The sequence below is a fragment of the Cryptomeria japonica genome, chromosome 5, assembly GCF_030272615.1.
Source record: "Cryptomeria japonica chromosome 5, Sugi_1.0, whole genome shotgun sequence".
NCBI classification, from domain to species: Eukaryota; Viridiplantae; Streptophyta; class Pinopsida; order Cupressales; family Cupressaceae; genus Cryptomeria; species Cryptomeria japonica.
In genome coordinates this window covers 542,056,922-542,070,514 of record NC_081409.1, presented here as the reverse complement: position 1 = coordinate 542,070,514, position 13,593 = coordinate 542,056,922, and positions in this window count along the sequence as shown.

Genomic DNA, 13,593 nt, shown 5'->3' with positions numbered 1-13,593 from the left:
TTTAGGGACTGTTCCTAACTAGTTTGACCCTCTCTCTTTGATAGGATTTATATGAGACCGAAATAGGTATTAAATGGTTATGAAAGAGAATAAAACTCGATAACTTGTATTTAATATGTATTGTGCTTTTGAATAGTAAGTTGAATGAAGGGAATCCATTTGACCACGTGGTAGTAGGTACATGTTAAGTAAAGGTCATCTCTTGTTGGTTTTAGGTTGTTTTGTATGCGTTGTAAAAATTTAACCTCATAATTATATGAATCTATGTATAAGTTCCTATATTCATCATTTTTTATCTACTGATTCTTGATTAAGAATTTATCTTCTCTAGTTACAATGCTAGGCTAGGTATAGGTGCTAAATTTTGCGGCAACACATGATGGATAGAGTAATGACCCTAGGGTATATGTAAAGGTTGTATGCCTCTAATACATAAACTAATCCTTTTCATCCAAGGTGATCACTAATGGATAAATTCTATGACCCAATCAAAGATAAGCTTATCAATGCTCTCGCTTAACAATAGTCAAGGAACATGCTCTACCAAAGGACTATAAATCATACCACTTAGATAGCAAGATGGGTTTTGAAAATAGCATGGGGGCCTTATATTTAGTGGCATGCAAGTGATGGATACCATGTGTTACTCTAAATATCTGGACAATTTTTTTTAGAAGCATATGGGCCTTGAGGCCAATGACATGTTGACAATAGATGTCTAGTGTATGCTACATGGTTGGATGGTTTTTCGGTAGTGTCATGCAATCTTATGGCTAGCAACATGAAAGTGATGGGCCACCTTTATTTCTTACCCATCCAATGGAATACAAGGAAAAGAGTGTTTTTAATGAATAATAGGTAGGTAACAAATTGCCTTAACCTCATAGTATAGTTTTGGCATATCCTGGTGTGGAAATAGAATCTTAGATTATTAAAGGTAGGTAATACCTTGGTTGAATGGTATCTAGGAAGTTGAACCAATTCATTATTTTTAGTCCTTGTGGATGAGCCAATAAATGTGTGTTTGTGATGTATGTCAAAGCTAGTCAATTTGTATTGTGGTGGAAGCCAAAGCTACTCACTATGAATTTGTGTTGACATTGGAGTTAGTCATTTTGTATTTTCTAACACATGTAAGATCTAGTTACTATTTATATGTGATGTGTATGAGATAAACACCTCGTGGTTATTTGATATATGCTTGAATCAATCACTATGAGAATTTATAGAATATGGAATGATATGACCCATGTGTATTTGTGTATGTTTGTACACTACTAATTGATAATGTTTAGTATGGAACCAACACCTAATGAATTTTTTTTTATTATATTATAATTATAAGAAGTAAAAGTCATGAGTTAAAGGTGAGATCAAATATTTCATACAAGCGGAGAGAATGAGCTCTCCCTAATGTTCAAGTGTGAACTACAAAGCCTTTTATTTCCTGCGAGGGGATATGTATCCAAGGTCATCATGAATGAACCCTCGATGGTTAGGTATAGACCTAAGGATGACCCTAAAATTAGAAGCTTACCACTTTCATGAGTAAGCATATGATTGGTGACAATGATTTGACATCATCATGGTGAATGGAGAAGTTATGAAGTCGACACTTCTAAGATAGATAGAGAATGTTTATTTGGTATTAAGTGGGTAATCGTTCTAAAAAAAATAGTAGCAATTGAGGGGTGATTGTTACACATACAATCATGCCTTAGCCACTCTAAATGCATGTAGTGAACTATGTGATTATGCATTGTGGTAATCTAAATGATCCCATCTTGTGTGACTATGGACAAATACCTAAGATCCAAATTTGAAGGATGTCGATTTGATGTTTTCTCATGTAAAGGAGGAAAACATGGTTTAAGAACTCCACACTAAATATTAGTGCAATACTAGGTGTTATAAGAGATTGAGATCAAATGTGTTCTCACCAACCACACATAGAATGGTGTATCATAACATAGAGTGTTCATCTCTTAATGTCCACCCTTGAAGTGAACCTTCTAAAGATGTAAACAAAATTAGCCAACAACCTTGAAAGCGTGAGGTTCTATTGTGTGTCATGGTGCTCTTTATATTTTTTTGTGGGTATGTTAGAAGCTACTAAAACTATTGATGAACACTTGAATATGTTGCAAAAAAATTATGTTTTACCCACTTCACATTGACACCAATTTTAATGATGTGTAGTAGGATATATCAAGTGGTGTTAAAGGATGAAACACAAGACATGTCTAGAAAGGATTATGCCTCACAAACAATGTAAATATTTGTTGAATTCATGATGGATGTATAGAAAGTTACCATTTGAAGTGCATAGATGCATGTGGTTGTAGATGCACAGTAAGTACAATAATGTGCAATGCACGACCTCTATCTAACCATGTATAGTGAAATATTATGAACCAATCTAATTGTGCATCCAATATCTCCCATAGGGATTACCAAAATGCATTGACAAATCCAAGGTCACAATCAAACACATTAGAAATGGGTAGTCCAAAATTATCCAAACATGATTTAAGAAGAGGCATATAGTCTTGTGCGGTATGATGATTTTATTTTAAGGAACCATAATGGTCATTTTCATAAAACCTATCCACTATAAGAAACACTAAATTATGTTTATGTTTATTCCTAGGGAGTATACTCATCAAATCCATTTTGATAGATTCCCAAGGTTTCTGTAGAACCATAAGAGGTGTGTGATCCTAAGCTACTTGTTTGTGGCCTTGACAGTGTAACAAGAAATGTGAGACTTGATTTGGTACTCAATATCCAAACAAATGTGAGTCCCATAAAAATGTTGTGAAATTGTCAAATTCTTGATAACATCAAATTTTCAAGTTATCTTTGTGTATCGTTCCTTTCAGATGAGTTGTTGGTAAGGCATGTCTTCTAGAATGTATAGATTTCCATGATTGAAAAGAATCTTGTCACTCAAATGAATTCACTAGCATGTGTGTCATGTGTGAGTATGATGTAGGTTTATGTGAAGTTTATAAATATTGAACAAAGCTTCTCCCAATCAATAAAATTATGGTCATACAAGTCAAATGTCATGATAAGTATATGAACAAACAATCAACTAAGGCAATTTACTACACGTTTTTCTTTCTCCTATGCTTGATCACTATATGGAACTACTAGAAGTATATAATCCACTACATGTGGCATTCATTCTCTGATTGATCTATGTACAATAATTGAATTGGCTTATGAATTAACTTAATGATAGTCTCCTTAACCAAAATGTATTGTCATTGCTCCTTAACACATTAAACAATGACAAATAATTCTTTCATATAGGTGCTGCAACATTGCACCATGTCATTGAATGATTCCTAATATTAGGAAATTAAATTCCCATTATAAGTAAATTCTATGTATGCATAGGTATGATTTCAAATAGGTGTGTAATGTCAAGCTATAACGTCCTAAATTGTACACTTTTATTAGTCTGTCCAATTTCACACTCTCCTAGCACCTATTTTAGTCTTTCCCTTTCGCCTATGCATTATAGGACATTTATTGATTTAAATTAATATTTGAATCAATATTATGGGCCTTATTCCACTTTATTACATCATCACACTCTTATTTGGGCCCTTAATTCTAGATGTGCCCTTTATTATTTTAATCCTGATTTAATCCTAATCTTACCCTAATTTCAACTCTCAAACATTATTTTACATATCTACACATCTTCGTTTGAGTCGTCGAGTTGGATTCGACATTAAAATCTTGTTATCTCGCATCCCTATAAATTCGAAAAAAAGTTGATAAGACCGTGGCGACCACCACCACGGTCCCGAACTTTTTTCCCCCAATTTCGAGAGGATAATTTGGCGATCCTTTCTAATTTAAATCCCGCTCTATGCAAAAATATATCAATTCTAAGTCAGTCTAATTGTGATTTTAATTATTAAATCTCTATATAAGGTATCCCTCTCAATTCATTTTCAACATGGCACTTTATGCTAGTTACATTATCAGAAATTCCAGAGCAATTCTTCTTCCTCAAGAGCAGATTTGAGTCAAGGAACAACAAACTACACTAAGACATCTTCATATTATGTTTCAATTATGATTTCATGATGTATTTGATGTGATTTATCATGTTATTGCATCAACATGGAGAACTTATCCTAAAGAGCATTGTATCACATATTGAAGGTATAATTATCTACATTCAAGCAATTTAGCCTTGCCCTCAAAAGGAAAGATTTTCCAATTAAGTTCAAGTTCAATTTGTATTTCAATTAGGGTTAATTCCAAACCTGGGGTTTAACCTAAGGCAAACCCCTATACACAACATAGTTTCCCTTCTTTTGGTGTGTAGGTGACAAATTCGGGAGTTGTGAATGTAGAAAATGACAAAGAAGACAAAAACAAACAAAACTAGCTTTTACAAAACTTCCAAAGACCTCCCAGGACCAGGGCGAATTTGGAGGACCAGGGCGATAGGCACCTTGGTCCTAGGTAGTTTTTTGGACACCAATGGACTCAATATCTCTTGCCATTTTCAGAAAGACCCAACTTACCAATGTTTGCAGTTGAAGGACCAGGCGACCACCACCACGATCCCAAAAAATCGAGTTGAATTTTCAAGTCCCAATTTACAACTCTATTTGATTTCTGCAACATTCTGTTTTCATTATTTCATTTCAATTTCTCATTGTTTTTTATAACTTTTAACATTTGCAATTCAAAACCTAATTCAAACAAAATTTCAACTCAAACAAAAGGGGAATAAGACTTCAATTAGCATTCAAACCTCTTCCTAATATAATTGAGGTTGGATCTATTGAGTTCATCCTCCTTTTAATTTAGTGTTTGTGAAAGTTAGGCCATTTCCTAGTCTACAAAGCATAGCTTGTGAAACCCTAATTTTCCATCCATTACACAAGCATTAGCAAAATAGGAATTATGTGGAGATTTTTATTGGGCTCCTTAAAATAGTGTTATGTACATGTGTAAATGAGCATTGTCTTGGTGCCCATGATTTGAAAAAGTGATCAAGAAATATATAAGAATATGAGGATAAACCAATGGTAGAACTTGAAAAGATTGAGAAAGTTGTGTGATTTGGTGATGTGAAAATTCAACCAAACCTCAAATCACCTTGATTGTCTCAAGAGCTCTTTTTATAGTCATGTTTAATTGAATTTAGTCAGTTAGAATGAAATTATTTTATAAATAATTTGAAAAGGCATTAATCCTTAAGAGTCTAAGGTGAAATATCTATTGTGAAAATATATAATTGTAAATATCCTTTTAGAAATAACTTGTTGGAATGGAATAAATGTCTCTTTGGAGTTTTAGGGATTTTTTAGAAGTTGAAAGGGAAAAGCAATAGGTTTTATAAACATTTGTTCATTTTTCTCTCTTGTCTCTCCTCCATTGTGTGTTCTTCATTGCAAGAGATTATTTGTGGATTGCTTGTGGAAAATCTAGGATTGAATCTCTAAAGAGTTGGTAAAGGTTGTTTGTGTGGTGCTCAAGAAAAGATATTCTCCTTTTTGCATATATCAAAGATATTTTGATCTATAAATTTTGTGCATAATTTTAATTAACTTCATGTTTTGCCATGCCTCAATTGGGTGGTTCCATATGACTTTCATTTCATAGGCTTTAGTGTCATTACTCTAGCGAGATTTTTTTAAAATTTTATGTGCTATAAAAAGTAAGAAGTGCCCCTTGATATGCTCAAAATTATATTTTTGTTTTCTTAAGTTTTTATATTTTGAAAATTGAAGTTCTGAGGCATGCATAATTGGTGATTGAGATTTTTGCACAATTCTTGAAATTGTGAAAATGTGAAAAATGGATTTTAGAAATGTGAAACCATTTTATTTTGTGGAGTGAAATGTTTCCTCATGGAAATCTAATATCTCATCTTTAAGTTGAAAGTGTCATGGATTTCAACCTATTGCATTTGTGTTAGGATGGGTAATGGATGGAACCTTATTTTCCATTTGCAATTTGGATATTCCCATGTGAAGAGCATGAAGAGGATAAAATCCTAAGATGAAATTTACAAAAGATGTCATTTATAGTATCAAAAAAATTCTTGATCCAAGTAAAGATGGTCTATTATCATTGAGAAGCCCTATTCAAAATGGTGGTGAACCCATCAACATCCTAAGGATTTGAAAACTATCATGATGACATTTTATGTCATATGTCTAGAAGACTTCTTATATTAATCATTGGATTATTGGTACATAATTTGTGAATGTGATTCTTGTCACATAACTATTGGTAGATTGTCATACTCATTACATGTTGGTGATGTCTGTCATTCACTTGAGTGTGGGCAATTGAATCCATTCACAATGCATGTTATATGATGGATTTCACCAATTCTTTTCACATTAGTATTAAAAAATTACTATACTCATTTCATGTTATTAGTGATTATCACCATTCTCACGTGTTATTTGTTGTTGATATCATTTCCCTTGTACACTAGTGTTTAATTATGTTTACAATGTATTATTAGTTAATTCTTGTGGAAGCAATGTCTTATATCATACTTGGACCATTTTACATTTGTATGATTGTTTGGTTGACCATCTCATAATATAAATGTAGGGCCTTAGGTACCCCATGCTTGGATGGTCTTGGTCACCATTGGGGAAAGTTGGATTGATGGCTATGGTTTGAAGAATGTGCAAAGTACACTTGATTATTATGAAGTTGTAAACCTCCATTGATGCATTTTTTAGAAATGTATGGTTAAGGTATTTTGTCACTCCACAATTCTAACTATATAAGAGCCATGGATGGACTTTGTTAACTTATATAAACTATCCACATTTGGGATGTATTTACCATACTGTATTATTTTGATAATTGTCATTTCGTTATTTAAAATGGAATTCTATTATGCGTTAGTATTAATGATTTTTAAATATGTGGTTGTAGTTTGATTTCAAGTTAAAATGAGATTACAGATTATATGTTATGTAATCAACAATGCTATTATTGAGATTGGAATAATTAGTACATTTTTTACATTCAACTATTTTTTAGGAGTTAAGATCATTCATGTATGTTGTCACATGGACAAAAAATTATAATTACTAACCCATACTAACATCTCGGTCTAAGATAAATTATGAAATTATGTATGTTTTAGACATGGTGAATTAAGCCTAGAGAACATAGAAAATGTTTGGTTAAATCTTCTTCTAAACAATACTTGGATCAAGGTAGAAATGTATTGCTTTGTGTTAGCTTTCTATAGGCCTACAATGGTCTAGCCATACACTTATTGTGGGTCTTGTGAGCTTGTTGCTTGACTTCCAAGGTTGAAACCTAGTATTGAGGGTTGACCATGGTTTTAGGTTTGTTTAAGATACCTCACTTAGCATTAGTGTCAAGTTAAAACCTTTGTGACCTTTGTAGCAGAATTTTAGGATTATACACTATCTAGAACAATCACTTTGACAAAGATTATTTGCATTAGCAACAAGTCAATTCTAGGATGGCTACGGTGATTTGCACATAGCCAAGATAATTTTCATTGGTAAAAAGGGTGATTCACTCCAAGAATTGCATCTTGAATTAGTAATAATGATGATCCTTATATACTATGTACTTTCCACACTTTTTTTGAAATGTTTGTAAATAAAACTTGTTCCCTAGTGTCTACCTTGTTTATCTATTATCTCCATTTGGATATGTTTGAGGTATCTTGCAAGTTGTTCACTCCTACGTTGAAAGTTTTGCCTTTGTGCAAATACAACTAGTCAATTGTACAATGTCATGCACCCACCGAGAACACTACCTTACAAATCAAATCACAACATCAATATATAAAACCTAGGCATTGAAATATAAAAATAATAGCTTTCCATGTGAAGGGTCAGCCAAGGTTAGAAGAAATTAATTATTAGCAAGGAGCCAACCAAGATTAAAAGAGTTTAATTAATATCATTTTATTTAAAGGGAGGGAGCTGACCAACATGTAAATTTATTAACAATTAAGGGCAACACCTGACTATAAAGAGATACATCTATTGCCAAGGTTGTGATGTTAATTAAAAGATGTGACTCCTCCTCCACCGTTGAAGATATAAAAGGGAAATATCAATTTAATTGAGAGGCTATCCATGAAGGATAATTTTTTTTTGAATTGCATATCAATTACAAATATCTTTCTCATTTGAGCATCAACGTGAGAACAATACAAGCTCCTTATAAGTAAACACACTAGAAATCACCTATGGAAGACCAAGAGTTGCTACTTAGAAATCCACTTCTATGAAGACCAAGTGTCACAACTTAGAATTCCACTATAGATGTCCCTATGGGGAATTGAAAATGGGTCTTTACAATGAAAACATAATGTTTTAACCAATTAAGCTCAACCCCTTAGACAAAAGTATGAAAATATAAGTATCATTGAATAAATATATTGAGTGATAGATCTACAAATTGAGAACAAAAATTAATAATATTAAAAAATAATAATTGGTGGTAGCCATTTGAGAATAAATTTATTATTTTATCAAGAGGTGTTTAATTAGAAATAATCTAGCAAATTCCTTGAGAAGTCATGTCTTGGATTTCTGAAGTGTCTTGCAAATAGGAAATATGACTAGGCTTCCAAATTGACAAGACATGAAAGGATGACCCACCTTCATGCTCTTATCAAGTAAGACTAAAGGCGGGATGGATAACTAACCTCCCATGCTTTTGACATAGGAGTTGGAAGGATGGCCAACCTTCATGCTCTTGAACTTGATAAAGGAGGATGACCAACCTCTGAGGTGAACTAAGTGATGGAAGGTTGACCAACCTTTCATGTTCTTGGAAAGTCAAGGACAACCACTCTTGGGAATTGCCAATTTACAAGCATTTCCAAGTAATTCACAATGTGATTGGCTACAAGGAATATGATATGATTCAAATATTAATGATGCAATGATTTTATTGATCTAAATGCTATGATGTTTTGATTTGTGAATTTTAATATTATCATAATTTCTTCTTTTTTATTAATTTCAGCAACAAACTAGGGTGTCAAACCTTTCCAACCAAAATCCCCAAAGGTAGATAAATGAAGGCCAAAAGCAGGCTACTTACAACAATACACAAGCCAATAGTAAACCAATTACAACACTACCTATGTCATTAACAAACCACTTACAAACTATAAACAACCCACATCAAGAGTGGTTAGGACTTTTCCCCACAACTCAAGGAAGAGTTTGGGAAGAGGAGGAAGAAAGACCTTTCCTTCTTCGACTAACAACAATCTAGGTAATACTACCATCTAAAACACCATTACAAGGGGAAGCATGAGAAAAAACCACCACAAAGAGCTTGTTCCAACACTAACCAAAAGGCAGAAGAGGAGGATTCTCCACCAAAGGTCAGAGAAAGACATGAGTAACAAGCAAAGTTCAAAGCATGCATTAGGAAAGATATTCACCAATAGGGACCAAAGGGGAGGTCACATTTGTAGCAAGGTGCTCATCAAAATCTTGGGAGGAATCATCAAAAGAAGAATAGGAAGCCTAGACATTCAAGTGATCACCATTAGTTTCCTTCCACCAAGTAGCAACAACTTTAAAACGTGAGAGAGAACAATATGTGGCTAGGTGGCCAATTGAGAAGCATTAACGATGTCAAAAGGGGAGGCCCTAATAATCTAATGACTAAGTCCATGGCCTATCCCCAACCATGAGAACTACATCCCTAAGAAGAGGCATCGAGATGTCAATATCGATCAATATATGTTCAAAAGTTGACTGAACCATGAAAAAAGTGGTGTCGTCAACCTTTGAAAAGAAGCCAATAGAGTTGTCAATGGCCCAATAACAAGAATTCTCCCAAAATTGGAGGATAATATTGAGAAGACAATCCCACATTGAACACACATTGAGTGGTTTAGTAAGAGGGTAAAAGGAAGTTGTCCAAAGTTTGACCGAGAGAGATTTTACTCCCCACAACCACAACTTGCTTAGCACCAAATCACAACCGCTAGAAGAAGAAAAAGAGTTAATGAAAAAACCCTTAGCACAAGGGAAGAGCTCAATGTTACCAAATACTAAGGGCTTCCAAGAATCTAACACCCAATGATGAAGATTTGAGGGAGAAGGCCAAAGACTAGCCAATCTACACACCAACCCACAACATTGGTAGAAGTCCTCATTTTCCACCACATCTTGGTTGCACACTACAATAGAAGAGATCTCGACACAAAGAAAAGGATGATATTTTCTCATAGGAGGATTAGAAACAACAAATCTAGAAAAATGAACACAAATCCGACCACAACTAGAAGTTATAGACCTCAGAGGAGGAACACTAACATCCACAACACTATTCCCAGCAAAAGTCTCAAAAGTAGGTCAACCATTAGCAACAGTAGGAGATTAAGACTCCACCACATTCATAGAGGGTAAAACCCCCTCATGGGAAGTAGCCATTGTGTCGACTTGAATTTCATCATCAAAATACTACCTGCAACGTGTTAGTTTCACAAAATACAAAGGAAATGCTACAGGAAATCCAAACTCAACCAATGAAACTACATGAAATACATATAAAATAAAAATGCTATTATTATCTTCATGATTTAAGTCTCATTGTGTCCTAACTCCATTGTTCCTGGTTGCAGATGGTGTGCTCTCAGACAAGCACTGATAGCTTCCAAGATGGCATATGAAGAATGGACTGATAACTGATAGTTAACTGATGCTATGATATGCAATGCTAAATGACTATGCTAAAATGATTATGCTATTTGCTTCAAGATTAAAACTCATAGGTGCATAAGTTTTCACAAATGATTAGCTTACAAATTCACTTGAAGACTTACTCTCTCTCAACTCAAACTCCTGATTTTATAGACTTTGAGAGGATAAGATGATGTAGCCCAGATCAACGGTCATGATCAGATCTACAGATTTGGATGGTTGTGAGCAAAGGTGAAGGTTGAGAGAAAGGGGGAAGGAGAAGACAAGTGTCACTCATCTCACCTTGACTAGGTTGCTAACTGAGGGAATCTAGGGATGGTTGGAGAAAATGTAGGCATGAGAGGACATGTGGACTCAAGTCCTTCCTAAGATGTAGGGTTGTTGGAGATAATATAGAAGGAGGTTATGGAATATGTGTACGTACACAATATTTCATTAAAATTGGAGGTTGAAGATAAGTGGCTAATAAATGTTTTATTTATTTTAATTTTGTTGAATTAATTTAGCCACATGATTGATGAGTTGGCATAGGAACGATGAAGTGGAGATGGAAGGATGAGTTGGAAAAGGGATTAAATAATTTAGAAATTATTTAATATTTGAGACTATAGGATAGGAGAATAATCATTAAATATTAGATATTCGAATGATCGGAGGAAATAATTAAATATTTAGATATTCAATTAATTGATCAGAAGAATAATTAAATATTAGATATTTAATTAATTAGAGGAATAGGATAGATGAATTAATTAATAAAATATTTCAATTAAATTAATTAATAGAAAGACACGAAAATGAATTAAATAAATTAATCTTTTCAAATTAACTATTTAATAGAAGAATAATTATTAAATAAATATAAAATATTTATTTAATCGCTCATAGCCATTTTTATGTGTATACATTTTGCCCCTCTTTGAAATGATGTCGAGACAACATTGTTTCGAAGATTAAATCAAGTCTCGATAATGCGCCTAATGGAGATAAAAATCATGATTGTGTGCCCCAGATACCGATATTTAGATATTGATTTGATGATGATGCCCCCTCGAGAGATCGTTTGTGCACTAAAGGCATGGATGATCTCTCGATAGAAGAAGAATGATATATGAAAGATAGATGAGTGAATAGATTGCAGATTGATCAGATGAATTAGATTGATTGGATTGAGATCAAGTCTGGTTTCAGGAAGGACACATCCCCTATAAGACAAAAGATGATCAAAACGTCTGGTTTCAGGAAAGATACATCCTGTATAAGACATGATAGATGATAGTTGAATGAATGATGAAGATATTAAAGTGAAGAATGATTCCATTGGATGATGATGCTAGTGTAGGTGTTGCAGCTGATCCAAGTGTTAGACCCACAGGCTCGAGAGGCAGTCATGATTCTTGACTTGATTTGTATTGATGGGACTTTGTACATTATTGATCTAATATTATTGTATACTTGGACTTTTTATTGTTTTATGATGACCTATATGTAGACATGGACCCTATATGATGATCTTTTATTATGCATGTTTTTGATTAAGTAAAAACAGGTTTTAAGGGACCTGAAACCCGATTACATTACGAAATATAAGCATGAAAGAGATGAAACAAAACAGCTGCAAAAGACCAGCACAAAAACCGGCAGCTAAGAAAAAGATAGCAAGAAGCCAACAAGAAGTTGGCCCCAAACCCAACATTACAAATCAATTGAAAACTTTAATGGACTCCTCAGCATTCTGAACCAAGAGCATCATTGCCTTGGCTGCTTCCCTCAGGTCGTTGCTTTCCTGTCTCAGCTGGCTATCTTTCATTTTGGTCTCCATCCCAGTAGTGTTCTGCCTTGTTCTACGCCTGGGAATCTGGTGGGTGGAGCTAGAAGTTGGTACATCTTCAATAATTACCAGATTCTTATCTTGATTTTTCCTTTCCAAATGGTCCACCAAAGAATTCATGTTCTGTGATGAAACTTTTAGGACCTGGAGACTATGGTTCATAAAGCTTTTCAGAGCCTTCTTGGTGCGGGCAACCCGGGTGTTGATGTTGTCTTTATCCTCCTCTGCCCGTTCTTTCAAAATTTTGATAACATCCTCCTGGTGTTTCAAATCCCCTTTAATCAGGTCTTTTTCCAGCCAATCCTCCATCTCGATTTCCTCCTTAGCTTCACTGGTTTCCGTCTCATCATTCTTTTTGCCAGAGTTTGTATCCTTAACCAGCTTATTTATCTTGTTTTCTAGATCCCTTTGTTTACTTTGCATACTAGTAATGTTTTCGACAACCCATTTCTGGAAGTTGAAGGACTCCAGAGTATAGTTACGGGCGGTATTCAAGATGGTGTTCACAGAATCCCTACCTTGTTCAGTGCCCACAGAGTTAGGATTATCATCCTCTTAGAATTCCGAGCAACATTCCTACTGTCCGAGCCCATAGGGTTAGAGTTAGGGTTTTCAGAGTTACCCCCTTCTTCCTCTTCACCAACATTCTCATCCTTTTCATACTCCATTTCAGTTTCCATATTCTTTCCCTTTTCCTCCTCCACATCACAGTGTTCCTCCATTTCCACATTATCTATATCAGCTCTCCTTTTTTTGTGGGTAGGGGCATTAGGCTGATCCTCTTCCGAATCAGAATATTTGCAACTCTCAGAAGTATGAGCATTAATGATCAGGAGATCATCTTTGGTAGCCCTAGCCTTGTCCTTCAGATTTTCATATATGAGCAATATGAGCCCCTAATGGGCTATAGGGTAAGAGTTAGGCTTTTTAGCGTGATCAGCTAGACTCTCATTCAGAGAGGACGCTAAATAAAAAGGCAGGGAAATTTTAGCCCCATGACGGAGGTGGTTCAGAATTGCAAAGTGGTAGTTATAGATT